This window comes from Oncorhynchus keta, chromosome 24, assembly GCF_023373465.1.
Source record: "Oncorhynchus keta strain PuntledgeMale-10-30-2019 chromosome 24, Oket_V2, whole genome shotgun sequence".
Taxonomy (NCBI): domain Eukaryota; kingdom Metazoa; phylum Chordata; class Actinopteri; order Salmoniformes; family Salmonidae; genus Oncorhynchus; species Oncorhynchus keta.
In genome coordinates this window covers 47,925,114-47,947,057 of record NC_068444.1, presented here as the reverse complement: position 1 = coordinate 47,947,057, position 21,944 = coordinate 47,925,114, and the positions used below count along the sequence as shown (strand labels likewise).

The 21,944-nt window shown below is 42.6% G+C and overlaps 1 protein-coding gene across 1 annotated transcript in view; it reads right to left on the bottom strand.

The window, feature by feature from the left end:
- The window catches only part of LOC118357648 (TANK-binding kinase 1-binding protein 1-like), a 117,115-nt gene extending 98,180 nt beyond the window's left edge, over window positions 1-18,935 (bottom strand). Inside the window, exon 1 of the mRNA XM_035734971.2 lies at window positions 18,274-18,935. The gene's annotated coding sequence lies outside the window, so the exon portion shown is untranslated. The remainder of the gene's footprint in view (window positions 1-18,273) is intronic.
- Between the last annotated feature and the right edge of the window lie 3,009 nt (window positions 18,936-21,944).

The window sequence follows — 21,944 nt, the reverse complement described above, 5'->3', positions numbered from 1 at the left end:
GTGGCTTTGCAACACACAGGTGTTTCATCTCAACACTGGGATAATGTTAACAATGAGATGCCACACAGGCCTCATGCCGCTCAGGTAGGAGGGTAGCAGAAATAAATGAAAAAAAAACACAAAACTAATGAAAAAGAACACAGGGCCAAGGTACTTCAGGAGCACACAGACATCAAAAATATCCCTGGCATCAATATTTTCAACTGGCTCGGCTTGCTATCACAGCACCACCAATTTCCATTTATTAAAGGGCGGATAGAATTCCTATTGCGAAAGGTGGCGGGAAACAGCCGATTCATCGGCCAAATCCTGTCGGAAGCTCCAGCACCGTGTTTGTTAAAGTGAAAATCAGGAGATACCCCATTTGTTTGAGCTCCTCTACAAAAACCTTTTTACAGAGTCTATCCTTCCATAGTGTGGCTCTGTCGTCGACTCCCTTGTGAAGAGGAATCATTTGAGCACCATGATCATGGTGAAGTAGAGGATGGTAATGGCCACACTAATGATCTGCAGCTTGGTGAAGAAGTAGTGCACGTCGTAGACAAACAGGTAGACTGCCATGAAGAGACTGGTCAGGAAAGAATGCAACCACCAGGGAGTTCTATACAAAACACAACACACTCTTTAGGTTAGGCTCAATACTCATTTTTGACACTGGTGAGGTCTAAGTGCGTGGATCGATGAGCAGAGATAAATTGAGTGATATGAGAAAGAAACATTTGCACGATAAAGAATGTTATCTAAACTGAAATAGATTTACTGTTGACACGAAGACTTCACACTTGGTATCTTAACATAATGGCACACGTAATCTGGTCAACTGGAAATGTTGGAAATTCATTTTTACAAATATTACACAATGCATTTACATGCAAAGAGAGAGAGAGCACAGTATGCCATTATTGTGATAACCAGATCCATGGCTCCACCCACCTCTTCACACAAGTGGAAGTAGCAGGATGGTGGCCCTGGACCAGGTGATGAGGAAAATGATGAACACCAGGAACAGGAACCCAGAAGAGCTGGATGAAGATGCAGCCGAAGGGGTGGATGCCCCCCATGACGATTCCAGGCATGGGCTTGGTGAAGAAGGAATGTTCATGGATCTATCGAATGATCTTCTTAGTTCGCACTGGCTGCTCAATCACCTGGAGCATAGATAGTAGCATAGAAACTCGTCAAGGCATTGTTAGACCCTTGTTAGCGTGCCATGTTTTCTTTGATTGTTATGTCAGTGTGAAAGAGGTTGCAAACACTGGGGAAAATTCACAGGATGTAAGATGACCTGAACGAGTTATTCCATACAAACAGTATGATTGATATGTGACGCTCACAGGCTTCTTGAAGCTGAAGTAGGCAAGGGGCACGGAGATGCCATACTACAAATCCAAGATGGCCACCAGCATGCCGAAGGGGATGGCTGCCAAGAAGCCCTCCACCCACAGGATCAGGTTAACCAGGAAGAGGTCTGCAAACAAGATCCTGAGAAGGAGGGAGAGAAAAGGGGTTGGGGGTGGGACAGCGAATATCTCAAAGGAAAAATTGGCAACCACTGCACCCTCAAAGTCTAGACATGTTTACAGATTTTGCTGATCTAGGGTCAGGTCCCTCCCGTCAATATAATTTAATTTATTATGATCTAAAAGGCCAAACTGATCCTAAATCTTCATCGGGTCCAGATAAGACAAGCTGATCCTAGCCCCCCGACACAGAATAATTACTGGGGACTGAGGGTTGCGAGACACTGTGGCCCCGTTCAATGACATCTCGGAAAGAGCTTACCCAACTACTCTGAGGCAGTGGTTGTGTGGCTAGCAGAGGCAGAGGCAGAGTTGTGCTTGGCAGATCTAAAAGAGAGCCACAACATTATTTGAATGAGAATTCAGTCCACTTGACAATTCAACAGAATTCAGTATTCTTCATGCCGATGATTTGTACAACTAGAGACAGATAGCAATACAGTACAAATAGACTAAAACATAATATGGAATGCAACGCAGATACAGATGTGTATGTGGTGGTTTCAATTTGTTTTACTACAGATAGCTAGCTCTGTCCATGTTTTTCCGATATTATAGCTAGCTAGTTGATGTTGTTCTAGCTAGCTCACCCAAAGCAGGCTTTTCTCCTCCTTGCTGGTCTGCAGATGCATGACTACATGATCATGATGTCGTGGCTTAAACATTTAATAGACATTGCACTAGAACAACAACTAGCTAGCTATATCAGATGGACATTGTCAGGAAAAGCAGCTCAGACCAAGCCATTAAATGTCTATCATTGCATTGGTTTGACATTGACATCTAACTATCTATTTAAGAGAGAATCTGAGCGATCTCACCTTTTTATCACTGCAGCAGTTTGATGTCATCTCTTCTGGGTACTGCAACACCCTGATTGAAGCAACTGCACATCTAATTTTCTCCCCCATCCCCTCTTGATTGCACAGGGACCTAGACCGTTTACCTCAAAACATTGCTAGCAAGCCAACTAACACACCAAATACACAGAGCAAACAATACGTTTGTAAACTAATGTTAGTTTCGACCAAATGACAAGTTCCTATATAGCAGTAGACCTATTGCTCTGTTACACAACAAAGAACCTCTAGATACATGCTAGCCAGTTTTAATGCTAGCTAGCATCATCTCTGTAGTGGTTATACTATGTGGAAATACTATTTTTTTAATTATTCCAACACCTTGCTCTAACTTTCAACTAATTTTATTCATATTTAGCACAGTGGAAAGCGTGCTTCCAAGACAAGCCCTTGTCCCCTGTATGAAAGTAGGTTTCCAGAAAGATATCCACAAAATAGAAGCTATTAGGGAAGTAGCCTGTATGCAGTTGCTTGGACAAGCAGTAGAGTTGGTTCTTATTAAGAGTAGCCAAACAGAGAATGAAGGAAAGGTGAGGCCACTCCCTTTCAGAATGAATAAGTCATAACAGAGACTCATCTGAAGCAAGCGCTCTGATGGAGGAGCACTGTGTCAGGGCGGCTGCCCGTGGCAAGCCCTACCCAGCTAGCACAGTGGATCTGGGGCCGATTCATTCTGAGAGTCGGGGCACTCGGCTGAGAGTCAGACTCGGCCGATGTCATGTGGTCCGCCATGTGGCCGCCTTTGGCAGTATTACTTATGGCTACAATGCGGGGATTGAGCACGGGCAGACTTCGGTGTGAAATGTATTACTTAGGGCTCGGGCTTGATTGAGGCTACTACATTTCATTATTTATTTTTCTCATTGTTTCTGTGACCAAAAAAGACAATTAACAAACATTTAAATTAAATTCTTTACGAGTCCTGTGTAGTATTTGACTGTTTTGATACTTTCTGTAAGGCAATTGATAAGCATTAAAAACTTTGTGGATGGAGCCTGCATTATTGTGCAAACTGCGTTGTTACAAATGTTGGTTCGGGACATGCATGAGGCGACGCACAATTGGCCCAGCATCGTCCGAGTTAGGGGAGGGTTTGGCCAGCAGGGATGTCCTTGTCCCATTGTGCTGTATTGACTCCCGTGGCGGGCAAGGCCCATGCACGCTGACACGATCACCAGGTGTTTCCACCGACACAAAATGTTGTTTTTTTTGTGGATGGGTATAATTTGTTTGTATAAAATGTATTTAAAATTTGCATCTGGCCGCTTCTGGGGTGATTCTGGGAAGATGCCGGCAAAGTCGGCTGAATTCCGGTAGACGGAAACGGCCCTATGTACTTTGGCCGATTCTGGGCAGTCATTCACTTGATTCCGGGCCGATTCAATCAGTTCCAGCCCCCAGGAAGAGGGCCGCTTCTGAGCTGATTCCTGATTGCTAGCTGGGTACTAGGGAGGGAATAGAGTAGAAGGAGAAAAACATAAGTAGGGATATATAGAGAGCGGTGGGCTAAAATGCTGATCATTGCTAGTCGGATCCTGGTCAAAATGTTGGGGTTGGGCCAGGATGGAGTTTGGGAAAACCCTGGTCTCGCTGGCCAAGCTGGTCTGAACAGCATGGTCTTGCTGCTAATAAACCAGCATTTGTTGCGTTTTCGCTGGTGACAAGCCTTCATTGAGTTTTCACCGGTGATCGGCTTTCACTGTGATTTCACTGGTGACCAGCCTTCCTTTTGTTTTAGACACTGGTGACCAGCATAAACTAAAGCAATACTCGCATCAATTCACATTATGCTAGCTTGCAAAGTGATGTTTAATTCCTATTGGAATCCAGCCAGAGTGGTTTCCCATAATCTGCTTTCAGAATGACTGTCAGGGTTAGAATTATGAATAAATGAGAGTACCTAATCAATGTAAATGGGAATAACCATTTCAGTAATGGGTGCGTTTAGAAACATTTATGTTATTTATCTTTGTGAAGCATGAGAAAAATTATGTATTAATCAATCAATCAATGGAATTGCAAAATACAGACATTGAATCAATTTTTTTTAATTAACTGCAATTGAGCATGCTGGAGTCAACCTCATGTGGGATTTGTACACACAACTTCTTGGTTGCCAACAACCTGAATTTCCCACACTACACCCCTTGATTTGTGGGTGTGATAAAGATTGTTAAAAGATTAGAACCAATAGACATTTGCTCGTTTGTCCCTGTGGAGGAACCCTTTTAGGTGCCACATAGAACCCTTTTGATCTCCATTTAGAGCCTTCTTATGAAGAACCCTCTGGTTCCAGGTCGAACAAATGACAGCTTCTACAGTTATACTTATAGGATACTTCAGATGTGCTTATGGAACACACCATCATTTGACAGTAAATTACTGGTTACTGTTGCAGTAAAAATTCAGTTTTTTTTTTTACAATTGAATTGTTATTGTTGTAAAATGACTTGTTGTTGTTTACCTTACTTTCACTACACTATGAAATGTAGGTGGGGGCAATGTGCTGGCAGGGGCTCATTAGCATATTTGGGGGCATGGACAACAATATGTTGCATTTGTGCAAGTGATGTACCAGTTTAAGTGGTTTTATCCTTATCTTGATGAAGGTTAAACACCTCATTTGTCCAATGCCTTTTTTATACTCTTTGTAAGTGCTTGGAATGACCAAGCGCTGCACTGTTAAGAGGTGACTGTGCATTATCCAGTAACGTAATAGCAGTTAGTAAATGGAAGTAACACTAGTGAGGTCCAGAAAACTTACTGTCAACTTGCTGCAAGTAGTTATTGTAAACTTCACCACATCTTACTGTGGCTGATCTCTGTCACACTCACTGACCTGATGGTGTGGCAGGAAGGTCATTTTTCTGCCAATATAGAGGTTGAGGCCAGGTGAGGCTGGGTCCCAAGTGTGCTCACCACAAATAAAGCTTAACAGTTGCCACCTAATGTCATAAGCTTTCTTGTAATCAGAAAAGGTATTTGAAGGTACAGTGAGCTACTGCAGCTAGTTGCATGTATGTTACTGTGCATTTTACAATAACTTTCTGACACTTAAGTTGCCAGTATGTTACTGGCAGTTAGTTGCCAGTGAGTTACTAGCTATTAAGAGACTGTGACTTGTACAATAACTTATTGACAGCTGGTTGACAAGTAACACAAAATTCACAGCAAGTTCCAGGCAAATAACTTCCAACTTCCACTGGGAAATGCACAGTAACTTCTTAACAGTGCAGTTCTTTCATGTCACAGTGTTAAAACACTTCCACTGACGGTTGTCACAAATAAACAAACACTACAATAGGGCATCATTGATTTTGGCCCAATAGGCCTGGCATATTTCCATGTTCAATGAGCTTTCCATTTTGATTGGGTTATTTTGCCTATAAACATTTACGCTTATCTATAAATGTCTTTTTACAAACAACTCTGCATCTCTGCCCAGCCTGGCAAGAGTGGCCAAAGGGGTCTATAGCATCCTTAGTGGCTCTGAAAGTGTGTAGAGAATATTCTCAGCTGCTGGCCTGCTCTCCAGGCACCATCGCATGAGCCTGAAACCACAAACTGGCCAAACTCATGTTTCTAAAAATGTATTTAAAAAATTTATTCAAAGGCACTAAGTAATTTTTAGTTTAATTAATATTTAATTCTAAGTAAGTCAAAGCCAATATATTAAACCATTATAGTCTAGAATTTGCATATAATAAAGTGTTGTTTAAATGTTGAGCGCTTTATGTCCCTACCTGCCTATTGTGTCGCACTCGCAAATGCTTCACAATGTATTTCTTTGTAGGCTATAACCTTGAAATAATTAAAATAATATAGCCAAAATAATTCATTTTAGTTTTTTTTAGCTTCCCTGTCTGGCTCCAGACCTATTTAGAGTGTCTATAATGCTGTTTATAATTACAAGTAGCCTATTTGAAATGTGTGCTTCTTACGTTCATCTCATATTTATTCAAATGTTTTACATTCTAATCCAAATGGTTTGGTTTCAATGCTTCAAAACCAAAACGGTAGGTCCAGGTCGTCACAAAAATAGATGGGTGTTGGTTGTGATTTTAATGAATGGAGCGAACTTGGAGCGGCAGTTTTTTTCCCTGTGAGCGCGGAGCTGATTTTAGCAGAGTGGTTGGAATGGACATGGAGCGCCGGAGCGGTGCGGGATAGGCTCCTTAGTTCCAGTGAAGGAAAATCTTAACGCTATAGCATACAATTATATTCTAGACGATTCTGTGCTGCCAACTTTGTGGAAACAGTCTGGGGGGCCCTTTCCTGTCTCAGCCTGATAGTGCCCCTGTTCACAAGGCAAAGTTCATACAGAAATGGTTTTTCGAGATCGGTGTGGAAGAACTTGAGTGGCTTGCACAGAGCCCTGACCTCAACCCCATCGAACACCTTTGGGATGAATTAGAACGCCAACAACAAATACAAATCTAAAAAGTTAAAGAATGGAATTAAAAATATAGAAGTATTAGGACGAACAATGTTGGAGTTCATAGTATAAATACACTACCGATCAAAAGTACTATTTTCTACATTGTAGAATCATTTGGAAGACACAAACTATTAACTAACCCATATGGAATCATGTAGTAATCAAAAAAGTGTTAAACAAATTCTTCAAATAGCCACCCTTTGCCTTGATGACAGCTTTGCACGCTCTTTGCCTTTTATCAACCAGCTTCATGAGGTAGTTACCTGGAATGCATTTCATTAACAGGTGTGCCTTCTTAAAAGTGAATTTGTGTAATATCTTTCCTTCTTAATGCATTTGAGCCAATCAGTTGTGTTGTGAAAAGGTAGGGGTGGTATACAGAAGATATTTGGTAAAAGACCAAGTCCATATTATGGCAAGAACAGAAGCGAAGAGAAACAACAGTCCATCGTTACTTTTAGCGAAGAAGGTCAGTGAATACAGAACATTTCAAGAACGTTGTAAGTTTATTCAATTGCAGTCGCAAAAAACATCAAGCGTCATGATGAAACTGGCTCTCATGAGGACCGCCACAGGAATGGAAGACCCAGAGTTAACTCTGCTGCAGAGGATAAGTTCATTAGAGATGAATCAGCCTCAGAAATTGCAGCCCAAATAAATGCTTCTCAGAGTTTACGTAACAGACACAGCTCAACATCAACTGTTCAGAGGAGACTGTGTGAATCAGACCTTAATGGTCGAATTGAGGCAAAGAAACCACTACTAAAAGGACACCAATAAAAAGAAGAGACTTGCTTGGGCCAAGAAACATGAGCAATGGACATTAGACCGGTGGAAATTTGTGCTTTGGTCTGGAGTGCAAATCTGAGATTTTTGGTATCAACCGCCACGTCTTTGTGAGATGTGGTGTGGATGAACGGATGATCTCCGCATGTGTGGTTTCCCACCGTAAAGCATGAAGGAGGAGGTGTGATGGTGTGGGGGTGCTTTGCTGGTGACACTGTCTGTGACTTATTTAGAATTCATGGCACACTTAAACAGCATGGCTACCACAACATTCTGCAGCGATTCGCCATCCCATCTGGTTTGGACTTGTTTTTCAACAGAACAATGACCCAACACACCTCCAGGTTGTGTAAGGGCTATTTTACCACGAAGGAGAGTAATGAAGTGCTGCATCAGATGACCTGACCTCCACAATTCCCCGACCTCAACCCAATTGAGATGGTTTGAGATGAGTCGGATTGCAGAGTGAAGGAAAAGCAGCCAACAAGTGCTCAGCACATGTGGGAACTCCTTCAAGAGTATTGGAAAAGCATTCCAGGTGAAGCTGGTTGAGAGAATGACAAGAGTGTGCAAAGCTGTCATCAAGGCAAAGGGTGGCTCTTTGGAAAGGCACAAACCTGTCAGAGGAAAAACCAAGCCACGAGGTCGAAGGAATTGTCCGTAGAGCTCTGAGACAGGATTGTGTCGAAGCACAGATCTGGGGAATGGTACCAAACAATTTCTGCAGCATTGTAGATCACCAATAACACAGTGGCCATCCATCATTAAACGGAAGAAGTTTGAAACCACCAAAACTCTTGCTAGAGCTGGCCGCCCAGCCAAACTGAGAAATCAGGAGAGAAGAGCCTTGGTCAGGGAGGCGACCATGACCATGAACTCGATGATTACTCAGAGCTCTAGAGTTCTTTTGTGGAGATGGGAGAACCTTCCAGAAGGACAACGATCTCTGAGGCACTCCACCAATCAGGCCTTTATAGTAGAGTGGCCAGACGGAAGCCACTCCTCAGAAAAAGGCACATGACAGACTGCTTGGAGTTTGCCAAAAGGCAAAGACTCTCAGACCATGAGAAACAAGATTCTCTGGTATGATGCAACAAAGGTTAACTGAAATTAAGAATGAACTCTTTGGCCTGAATGCCAAGCGTCACGTCTGGAGAAAACCTGGCACCATCCCTACGGTGAAGGATAGTGGTGGCAGCATCATGCTGTGGGGATGTTTTTCAGCGGCAGGGACTGGGAGACTAGTCAGAATCGAGGCATAGATGAACGGATAAAAGCACAGATGAATGAAGTCCTGAGCACTCTGGAGCAGGTTCTCAGACTGGGGCGAAGGTTCACCTTCCAACAGGACAATGTTAAGCACACAGCCAAGACAACGCAGGAGTGGCTTTGGGATAAGTCTCTGAATGTCCTTGAGAGGGGTGAACAGGGGCCAAGTCCAATTTCTTCAGACTCCTGAGGTTGAAGAGGCACTGTTGCGCTTTCTTCACCACACTGTCTGTGTGGATGGAGCATTTCAGATTGTCAGTGATGTATATGCTGAAGAACTTGAAGCTTTTCACCTTCTCCACTGCGGCCCCGTTGATGTGGATGGGGGCATTGAGGGAGAGGTTATTTTCTTGGCACCACTCCGCCAGGGCCCTCATCTCCTCCCTGTTGGCTATTTTGTTATCGTTGTTAATCAGGCCCACCACTGTTGTGTCGTCTGCAAACTTGATGATTGAGTCGGAGACATGCGTGGCCATGCAGTCATAGGTGAACAGGGAGTACATGAGGGGGCTGAGCACACACCCTTGTGGGGCCCCTGTGTTGAGGATCAGCGTAGCGGAGGTGTTCTGGCCAACCTTCACCACCTGGGGGGCGGACCGTCAGGAGGTCCAGGACCCAGTTGCACAGAGCGAGTTTCAGACCCAGGGTCCCGAGCTTAATGATAAGCTTGGAGGGTACAATAGTGTTGAAGGCTGAGCTGTAGTCAATGAACATCATTCTTACATAGGTATTCCTCTTGTCCAGATGGGATAGGTTAAGTGTGCAGTGTGATGGCGATTGCATCATCCGTGGATCTATTGGGGCGGTATGCAAATTGCAGTGGGTTTAAGGTGTTGTGTAAGGTGGAGGGGATATGATCCTTAGCCTCTCAAAGCACTTCATGATGACAGAAGTGAGTGCCATATGGGGATAGTCATTCAGTTCAGTTACAGTAGCTTCGCTTGCTGGGGTACAGGAACAATGGTGGACATCTTGAAGCAAGCGGGGACAACAGACTGGGATAGGGAAAGATTTAATTTGTCCATAAATGCTCCCGCCAGTTGATCTGCACATTCTCTGAGGACACAGCTGGGGATGTCATTGAGTCGGCAGCCTTGCGAGGGTTATCAAGCTTAAATGTCTTACTCACGTCAGCCACGGATAATGAGAGCTCACCATCCTCGTGAGCAGTGGTGGCCCTCGTTGGAGGCACTGCCACCTATTCACGATTTTTGGTTTGGATAGGTTTTAATCGTAACAGTGGGAACAATATCCCCAATGAACTTCATGATGAACTCAGTCATCGTGTCAGTATATCCGTCAATGTTATTCTCAGACGCAACCCGGAACATATCCAAGTCCACGTGATCAAAAAAATCTTGGAAGCATAGATTACAACTGGTCAGACCAACGTTGCACAGTCCTTACTATGGGTTCTTACTGTTTGAGTTTCTGCCTATAGGAAGGGAGGCACAGAATGGAGGCGTGATCTGATTCTGTAGATATATTAATAACATTTTCTGAAATTACAATGCAAAAATATTACATATAACCTTTAATATTATTACATTGTATTGTACTGTATTACACCATATAAAAGTATAAACTCTTGGCCAAAATGTGTTTAATCTGTTGTTAGTAATATTGATTAAAAATATATATTTTTTAAATAAAACGCTTTTTGTTGATCTGGCCATGGACCCCAGCAGTACATCCGCGGACCCCTACTTTGAGAATCCCTGGTCTAGCTCTGGTCAAGCTGGCCTGCAGTTTGATTTTGTATAATTATTTGTTTCAATATCTGTGATTTGCATGCATATGTACATGTACATACAGTACATGTAACAGTGCCTTGAAGGTATTCATACCTTATTCCACATTGTTGTGTTACAACATTCCAAATTCTTAAAAGTTTTTCCTTCTCCCGTCTACACACAATACCCCATAATGGCAAAGTGAAAATTTGTCAAAAGTGAAATACAGAAATATCTAATTCACATAAGTATTCACACCACTGAGTCAATACATTGCTAGACAACCATTTTCAGGTCTTCAAGTCGATTTATGTAAAAACTGTAACTCGGCCACTCAGGATCATTCACTGTCTTCTTGGTAAATAACTCCAGTGCAGATTTGGCCTTGTGTTTTAGGTTATTGTCCTGCTGAAAGGTGAATTCAACTCCCAGTGTCTGGTGGAAGGCAGACTGAATCTAGGACTTAGCTTGTGCTTAGCTCCATTCTGTTTATTTTTTTATCCTGAAAAACCTTAACAATTACAAGCATACCCACAGCATGATGCAATCACTGCTATTCTTGAAAATATGGAGTGGGGTACTTAGTAATGTGTTGTATTGGATTTGCCCCAAACAAAACACTTTGTATTCAGGACAAAAAGTTAATTGCTTTGCCATATTTTTTGAAAGTATTAGTTTAGTGCCTTGTTGCAAACAGGATGCATGTTTTTGAATATTTTTTATTCTGTACAGCTTCTTTTCATTCTGTCAATTAGGTTAGTATTGTGGAGCTGTGTTGGGAAGTAACTCCTTAGGTTACAACGTTATTACAATTAAAAGTAAATCGAAACATTACTGTAAGAAAATAACTATTTTGTTCGTTACATTACTTTTGCGTTACCAAAAACAGAAAACCCTCTGGAAATGGCTTGCGTGTGTTGGACATTGTTATGTCCTATAGAGGGCGCACACTACCTTAGAATGGCTTGCGTACTTAGTACTCATGGTGAAAATCCCTGACTGGTTCAGCAGAACTACAAAGACTGTGTACAAACACACAGTTTCAACAGCTGTCCAGGTGACTGGTCTCAGACGTTCCCGCACGTGAAGAAACCGCATATGGAGATCCTGGGCTGGCGAGGTTACATGTGGTCTGCGGTTGTGAGGCCGTTTGGACATACTGCCAAACTCTCTAAAACGAGGCGGCTTACGGTAGAGAAATAAACAATCAATTCTCTGGCAACAGCTCTGGTGGACATTCCTGCAGTCAGCATGCCAATTGCACACTCCCTCAACATTACTTTGTAATGTGTTACCCCCAACACTGTTGTGGAGTAACTACAATGTTGTTGATCCATCCTCAGTGTTCTCCTATCACAGCCATTCAACTCTGTATCTGTTTTAAAGTTCCCATTGGCCTTATGGTGAAAATCCCTGACTGGTTTCCTTCTACCTTGCAACTAGGAAGGACACCTGCATCTTTGTAGTGACTGGGTGCTTTGATACACCATCCAAAGTGTAATTTATAACTTCACAATGCTCAAAGGGATATTCAATGTCTGCTTTTTTATTTTAACTATCTAACAACAGGTGCCTTTTTCTTTGCGAGGCATTGGAAAACCTCCCTGGTCTTTATGGTTGAATCTGTATTTGAAATTCACTGCTCGACTGAGTCACCGTACAGTGTCTGGGTTACAGAAATGAGGTAGTAATTTAAAAATAATGTTAAACTCTATTATTGCACACAGTGAGTCCATGAAACGTATTATGTGACTTGTTAAGCAAATGTTTACTCCTGAACATAAAGGCTTGCAATTACAAAGGGGTTGAATACTTATTGACTGAAGACATTTCAACTTATCATTTTTAATTCATTTGTAAAAAATAAAATACAATTTAAAAAAAAAACATAGAATAACTCCACTTTTACATTATGGAGTATTGTGTGTAGGCCAGTAACAAAATAAATCTCAATTGAATCCATGTAACACAAAACATTTTGGAAAAAGTCAAGGGGTGTGAATACTTTCTGAAGGCACTCAATTAATTTATTTTATGTTACACAAAAATAAATAACGTAAATGTTTCTAAAGTAATCCAATCTGTTAGTTGAACTTATTGCACTCGTTACTGAAATGGTTGTTCCAGTTTAGATGGTTTAGGTAGCTATTTATTCATCTTTCTAACCCTGGCAATCATTCTGAATGCAGATTGTGGGTGAATAAAATGTCCACTTGTTGGATATCCCCACTCAGGCTGGATTCCAATAGTAATTAGACATCACTTTGCAAGCCAGCATAATGTTATTTCAAATCAAATCACTTGATGCTGGTTTTGCGGGTGACCAACAATTCTGGTATGCCTGTGACCAATCTCCAAAACACAGCGTAGGCTGGTCACCAGCAAAAACACAATGATGACTGGTCATTAGTGAAAACACAATGATGACTGGTCGTTAGTGAAAACACAATGATGACTGGTCGTTAGTGAAAACACAATGATGACTGGTCATTAGTGAAAACACAATGATGGCTGGTCGTTAGTGAAAACACAATGATGGCTGGTCGTTAGTGAAAACACAATGATGACTGGTCATTAGTGAAAACACAATGATGGCTGGTCGTTAGTGAAAACACAATGATGGCTGGTCATTAGTGAAAACACAATGATGGCTGGTCGTTAGTGAAAACACAATGATGGCTGGTCGTTAAAAACACAATGATGGCTGGTCGTTAGTGAAAACACAATGATGGCTGGTCGTTAGTGAAAACACAATGATGACTGGTCATTAGTGAAAACACAATGATGACTGGTCGTTAGTGAAAACACAATGATGACTGGTCGTTAGTGAAAACACAATGATGACTGGTCATTAGTGAAAACACAATGATGGCTGGTCGTTAGTGAAAACACAGTCTATGCTGGTCTATGCGGTTTTTTCCAGCACGGGGTGATTCTAAATTGACAGCATGCTCTTGGGGAAACAAATTGGCTAGACATTGACCGATATTTGTTACGCTCATATCAAGCAAAGCATTGTGAAAGCTTTGCAATAGAAACAGGATACCTCGAGCTAACGTCTATGTGTTGCAGTGAAAAGCACAGTAGCACAAACACCCATGGCATGAAGTGTGCTAGTTGGTTTGAAATTGTTGTGCTCTTGGGAAACAACATTCGGGCTGGACACCGACTGGTATTTTATTGTGCTCATATTAAGTCAAGCACCCAGCAACACTGTTGTGTAATCATCCAACAAACACTATTATCGGTCACACTTCAAAAGGCGTCATTGCGTTTCAATTCCCCCCAGTGGCTATGCCTGAGGATCTCTTATGGTCAACTGGATTCTGGTGTTTGTCTTAATGGTTAATTACTAACAGTTAGTAAGAGAAACAGTGCATCCACTGTCTCTGGTAGTTGGTAAAGCTCTGTGGAGGAGCTAGCAACGACAATGACCCTCGTTAACCCAATATTGTTCGGACAGCAACTGAATGAGAGAGAATGTTCCTCCTTCCCACACAACTCCACAGAAGTTATAAACCATTGATACTGGGTCACCTCAGGTTGAAGTTGGAAACACGGAGAGGAAAAGGCCTGTAGAAAGTGTCCAAGCACCTTCACAGATTTGCTAGGTGTGTTGTTATGCACTACTTTTGAAGGAATAGATCAGTGCCACAACTGCACGTGCTCTCTCTCTCTCTCTCTCTCTCAATCACCCCTTGCGACCCTTAAAAGCAGCCCCTTAATATTATATCATGTAGCAGGATTCCTGCTCACCCTCATCATCAGCTAAATTTGAAAGAGTGTGAGTGGCTTACATACATGTATAGCAGCATCACTGTTGAATGGGCGAGGCAGAAATGAGTAAGACATATGTTGGAGAGACATGTAATTTGTTTTATATACATGGGTAGGCTATGCTGTGAGTCACATTAGTGCCGTTTCTTGGTTGGTAGTCAGCCGTGCTTATGAAGGCATTACACATGTACAGTTAAGCAGAGAGCCCAGAGGTAGAGCAAATTCAGGTCTATGGTGATGAGGCCATGGAGTGAGATGAATGGCCTCAATATGCTCGCGTGCTAGGCAGTCTTGCATGTATTGGGTGTATTAAAGGCACATCACTCAGATCTACTCTATGGTGGTAGGCTTTGCAGCGGTTGATCTCATCTCACTGCAATATGGGTTTAGGGCAGTGTTGGGCAGCCAAGAGGTGAGACCTCTAGTAATCAAAGTTTTGATTGAAAAGATTAAATAAAAGCCTGCAGCGACTTTGCACCAAGCATATTTCGGGTGAGACTGCATCCTCCTGGTATTGGGTGTTCCAATTCTAAAGTATTGATTGAAAATTAGTTGCTAGATTGTTAGAATCAGGTGCGTTACTGATTGACTGGTACAAACGTCTGCACCCACACCGGCCCTCATAGAATTCAAACCTTATAGGCAATCGAAGGGAAAGAGTTGACTCAGGTGACAGGGAAGAGAAGCTGCAATTTCCAGACCAATTCGATTCCAATGGAGCAAGAAATGCGAAGTTTAACGACGAGTCATGCTTAAACCGGCTAATTCAATGTGTTACTCACCCTCAGCGGGCTACCTTTCGGAGTAAAACACACTTTCTATTCAGCACTCCTTGCTGTGTGGTGCCAAATTGCTCACTCTCTTTAATCCATGCGCATCAGGCCTTTGTTACCGCTGGAGAGCAAGGACACTTGGTGAAGGGCACACTGCACAATGTAGCGCAAACTGTCTTAATTAATCGACTGAAGCAATCAGCTGCTTGATTGGTAAGGCCTCTGATTATGGGGGACCCATTAAAAGCCAGTCAGGACAGACTGCTACTTTGGCCAGAAACTGGAGAGATTTGTGTACTATGGGACCTCTGTTGGGCAACATTGGGTCTGGACCAGCAAATGGCCATATCACTTTCACACATGATGAGGTAACTGGTAAATACATGTCCCAGTGGTTGTCAGTGGTTTGGAGGTGTATCCTTCTCACCAAGGCTCCCTATGGATTCCTTGTTGGTCTCCTGCTTTAGAGTACGATTGTGCTTTGTTTCCCTTAAAAGGAAGCAATTAAGCCTCAAAATAGACATACTCACAGGTACATCATCTCCACGGTATGCGTCGTAACATGATACACCAATAATAACAACGATAATACAGTTCTGCACTCATAATTACAGCTCAAACACAACACTTTACATAAGACATCAGAAACATGCCGAGATGCTCCCACAAGCCAATTTAAGGGTGAGAAAAGCAAAACATGGTTAACTGAGAAAACAAAGTGAAACACAACAGCCCCGTGAGAGTCTGCAGTAGTTACAGTGGCATGAAAAAGTATGTGAACCCTCTGGAATTACCAGGATTTCTGCATAAATATGTCATCAAATTTGATCTGATCTTCATCTAAGTCCCAACAATAGACAAACATAGCGTGCTTAAACTAATAACACACAAATGATTGTATTTTTCTTGTCTATATTGAATAAATCATTTAAACATTTAAGGTGTAGGTTGGAAACACTATGTGTACACAGAAGTAAATCAACAACAGAATGGCTTCATCAGAAGAAAATACGCCTTCTGGAGTGGCCGAGTAAGAGTCCTGACCTCAACCCGATTGAGATGCTGTGGCATGACCTCAAGAGAGCAGTTCACACCAGACATCCCAAGAATATTGCTGAACTGCAACCGTTTTGCAAAGAGGAATGGTCCAAAATTCCTGACCGTTGTGCAAGTCTGATCCGCAAATACAGAAAATGTTTGGTTGAGGTTATTGCTGCCAAAAGAGGGTCAACCAGTTATTAAATCCAAGGATTAACATACTTTTTCCACCCTGCACTGTGAATGTTTACACGGTGTGTTCAATAAAGACATGTTATCAGTTTATGCAGACTGTTTGTCTATTGTCGTGACCTAGATGAAGATCAGATCAAATGTTATGACCAATTTATGCAGAAATCCAGGTATTTGCAAAGGTTTCAGATACTTTTTCTTGCCACTGTATGTGATTGGCGATTAGCAGGTAGGCTAACACACACAGTGATTCAGTCACTTAAATGAGCCCCTGCACAAAGACAGACAGGCCCTGGCAGGACCAGCGGAGAGCCGCGCTGCAAATGAAGTGCACAGTAATCAAGTCAGCCTCTGGCCCAGAACACCATTGATAACACAAGGGCCTGCAGGGAAACAGGCTAGGTGGTGGGGGTTGGAGTGGTGGGGGGTCATTCTACAGTACCAACTCCCTCCTCTCAGTGCCATGGGTTATCAGATTCTTATTAACAGGCTAATTGAATGAGCTTTTAGTTGTTCACTGTTGAGCCACTGACTGCATGGACTAAGTATTATTGACATAGTGAATTCCGAGGCCAGTTTAAAAGCATGAGATGAGATGCATGCCCTTCAGCTAGTAAGCGTGGATCCAAGATGTATTTTTCCATCTCTCTGATGGAGATCTGGGGGAGATCTTACACAACTCTCCACCAGGGTAGAAGATCAGTTAGATAGAGACATAATTTAAGTAAAATGCCTTTGGCTTTGACAGAGCTATTTTTGATATTTCTGAAAAGTGGGAATTAGGCAAATGTTTCCATCACAGCACTGTATTTTTTGCCTACTTAAATTCTGCGTTGAAAGCACATGTTCTGTAAGTCTGGCACGAAGTCTGTCATTCCCATGTGCTATACATGACTACTAATTCACAAGGACCCTGGCTGTCAGAGAACCCCAAACCACAACCTAAAACACGATCAATCTACAGTTGAGATAAACTCCACAAACCTTTTCTCTCTCTTCTGAAACCAAAAGTCCTATTTAAACTCGTCAATTCATACGATAATGTAAGTATTTCAGCACCAATTGCAACTGTAGAGACACTGCAGCCCACTCTCCAGTCCACTCCACAACAGTCCACTGGACAATAAGTCCTTTATCCTCTCAAGGCAACCTCTGATTCCCTAAATATCTAGTGCCTGCAGTACTTTAATTGAATTTGTTATCAAGCTAGGCACTTCATACAGGCTTCCTCAATGACTGACACCAGAAATAACAGAACATCATGCATCATCCCTGTAAGAGACTGCAATTGTATTTCGTCTTTAGATAAAGTGTACAGTATATGCCGGTATTACATGCACTATTAGGACTTAAGGCCTATCCACGATTAAAAATGCCTTTAGCTCACCTCAGAATGAACGTCCTTCTCTATCCAATTACACCTTGGGTCATGATGTCACATTCCTCTTTACGTTCCAGATTTTGCTACCGTGGTTTCCATTCGACTGATTTCATTCCAAGATCACACGGTCTGTTGTTAGTTGCACGTCATTATACTATGGTTGTTCTACATCCTACCAAACACTTCTGACATAACTGGAGAACGAAAGTCGATCTTCAACAAGATCCAACAAACAGACGCCCCATGCCTATACTGCTGTTCACATAACATAAAGGTGCCTTCCTTTCAACAGTGTACAAATGATCAATAAAACAATATCTTCATGTATTTATTGGTATTGAATTGTAATTAGTCCAGCCACCTAAATGAGTGGTCTACGGTTAAATAAACCTGCACGGTTTTGACAATTGAATTGCAAAGCTATACCTTTTAGTTTATGTAATCTAAATTTGTTTAGAGCAAATGATTTGATAATCTATTCAAAATATTGTATGAGCATCCCTCACCTACGTGGCGCTTGAAGTTGGGCGATTTCTGTGGCCAGGATCAGACGATAACTCCATCCATTTGAGGTGGTGATGTTGTCAAAGCACGCGCGTCTCCTTTAAGATGCATCAGCTTTGTTCAAGAACACTGCTAATTTATGGTGTGTTCATTAGCAGCTGATGATTAATCAATATTTGATCCATGTGTTACGAAGTCTACTAACAAAAAACATGCATGGGAAATATTGTGCTTTTTTTTCTGTGCAATCTGTAGTATCACGCGTATACACGGAGAGCGCTGCTTCTTTCACATTCCCAACCTTGTCTGCCTATGTGTCTCCATGCACTCACATCTGAAGCTATGGAATACTCTAGTATCACTGTATGATACATCTAATCTACTGATAATACATGGTAATAAAAAAGGCGACCCCATCCTCACACGCTCCCTTTGATCGATCTGGAGATGCCATTGCTCAAGAGGGGCAGTACACCCAAAAAAAGCGCAAGGTTGCGGCGAGTCCCAATGTCCGTTGATAGTAGCCAGTGTTCTTCTGTTCTCTCCTTCCGCAGTTCGGTAACTGCTGCTCTATCTGGAAATCAAACACTTTGTTCTCGATGGGGGTGGATTCTTGTCGCGGCAATAGGAGCTTCATATGGCTCCAACACGCAGCAGCAGCACATGTAGTCCAGCGCATAAGAACCACATATGCTGAGATCGTTCGACTTTATGATACAAGTATCAAACTTGGTACACTAACACTAGATACCTTAAGGAACATTCTACAGATTGTAACCTTTATTTAGCTAGGCAAGTCAGTTAAGACCAATATCTTATTTACAATGACGGCCTACTCCGGCCAAATCCGGGCAACGCTGGGCCAATTGTGTGCCGCCCTATGGGACTCCCAATCATGGCAGGATGTGATACAGCCTGGAATCGAACCAGGGACAGGGACGCTTCTTGCACTGAGATGCAGTGCCTTAGACCGCTGCGCAACTCGGGATTGGAGGCAGTCTCGGATTTCCTGTTAGAAGAAAATAAGGTCAAATAATTTCAAACCATATCAAAATGATATCTACCAAATAAATAAACAGTAAGTTTGCACACGTTTTCACCACTTTTCTACTAAAATGTTAAAGGATAAGTATATATGGCATCTTTGGGCCATTTAATTATTTATGGAGATATGTACAAAAGCCCTCAGAGTGGAGCAGCATACTACTAAGATGAACTTGATCAACCAAGTTGATTTTACCCATTGACTCTCTCTCATTACAACACGCTTGTCACTAATTATCAGAACTGCCTGCTAATTGGTTGACGGTGTAACTGGAAACACTTATGCCCCTCTATCTTTGACTGCAAAACATAAAACCGTGCTATTTTCACATACAGTGCATTTGGAAAGTATTCAGACCCGTTCCCTTTTTTCACATCTTGATACGTTACAGCCTTATTCTAAAATTGAATTCATTTTTAACCCCCTCACACATACCCCATAATGATAAAGTGAAAAACAGTGTATAGACATTTTTGTATAACTGAATAACTGAAGTATCTGAAATACCTTATTTACATAAGTATTAAGACCCCTTCCTATGAGAATCGAAATTGAGCTCAGGTGCATCCTGTTTCCATTGATCGTCCTTGAGATGTTTCTACAACTTGATTGGAGTCCACCTGTGGTAAGTTCAATTGATTGGACATGATTTGGAAAGGCACACACCTGCCTGTATAAGGTCCCACAGTTGACAGTGCATGTCAGAGCATGCTGTGGGGCTGTTTTTCAGCGGCAGAGACGGGAAGACTAGTCAGGATCAAGGGTAAGATGAACGGAGCAAAGTACAGAGAGCTCCGGAGCTCTCAGGTCTTCAGACTGGGGTGATGGTTCACCTTCCAACCAGACAACGACTCTAAGCACACAGCCAAGTCAACGCAGGAGTGGCTTTGGGACATGTCACTGAATGTCCTTGAGTGGCCCGGCCAGAGCCCGGACTTGAACCCTATCGAACAGTTCTGGAGAGACATGAAAATCGCTGTGCAGCAACGCTCCCCATCCAAGCTGACAGAGCTTGATAAGTTCTGCAGATAAGAATGGGAGAAACTCCCCAAATACAGGTGTTAGCCAACCTTGTAGCGTCATACCCAAGAAGACTTTGAGGCTGTAATCGCTGACAAAGTTGTTTATTTTTTTTACCTGTTTTTGCTTTGTCATTATGGGGTATTGTGTGTAGATTGGGGGGGGGGGGGAACAATTTAATACATTTTAGAATAAGGCTGTAATGTAACAAGATGTGGAAAAAGTGAAGGGGTCTGAAAACTTTCCGAATGATGTTGGGGTGGTGCTAGAGATGATGAATATGAAGTTGAATATTTTCCTTATTTGAGATGCAGTATATTGGTTTAATAGACCCATCCTTATCACCGTTTATGTTATGCAACCTGCTAGTGTCTCTGGTTTTTTGCAGAACCACACAAATCCAACCACAAGTCCTTAATACATACACTATATATACAAAAGTATATGGACCCCCTTTCAAATTAGTGGACTTGGCTATTTCATCCACAGCTGTTGCTGACGGGTGTATAAAATCGAGCACACAGCCATGCAATCTCCATAGACAGACATTGGCAGTAGAATGGCCTTACTGTAGAGCTCAGTGACTTTCAAAGTGCCACCGTCATAGGATGCCACCTTTCCAACAAGTTAGTTCGTATCATGTCTGATCTGCTAGAGCTGCCCCGGTCAACTGTAAGTGCTGTAATTGTGAAGTGGAAACGTCTAGGAGCAACAACAGGACCGCCGATTGCCGAAGCACGTAAAAATCGTCTGTCCTCGGTTGCAACACTCACTACTGAGTTCCACACTGCCTCAGGAAGCAACGTCAGCACAAGAACTGTGCGTCAGGAGCTTCATGGAATGGGTTTCCATGACCGAGAAGCTGCGCATAAGCTTAAGATCACAATGTGCAATGCCAAGTGTCAGCTGGAGTGGTGTAAAGCTCGCTGCCATTGGACTTTAGAGCAGTGGAAACCCGTTCTCTGGAGTGATGACTCACGCTTCACCATCTGGCAGTCTGACTGATGAATCTCAGTTTGGCGGATGCCAAGAGAATGCTACCTGCCCGAATGCATAGTGCCAACTGTAAAGTTTGGAGGAGGAACAATTGTGTGGGCCTTTCTTTCATGGTTCGGGCTAGGCAGCTTAGTTACAGTGAAGGGAAATCTTAACGCTACAGCATACAATGACATTCTAGACAATTATGTGCATCCAACTTTGTGACAACTGACAAAGGCCCTTTCCTGTTTCAGCATGACAATGCAACTGTGCACAAAGCAAGGTGCATAGAGAAATGGTTTGTCAGGCCTCCCAACTGGCACAGCGGTCTAAAGCACTGCATCACAGTATTCCGGCATCACTACAGCTGGGGTTCGATCCCAGGCTGTGTCACAATTGGCCGTGACCGGGAGTCCCACAGGACGGCGCACAATTGGCCCAGCGTCGTCTGGGTTTGGGGAGGGTTTGGCCTGGGGTCTTTAGTTAGCAAATCACACTCTAGCTACTCCTTGTGGTGGGTTTTGGAATGAGATGTTTGACAAGTAAGTGTCCAGATACACTACATGACCAAAAGTATGTGAACGTTGGCACTGTCTCTGTCATCTGCTTATTGGAAACGACTGCCAGGCG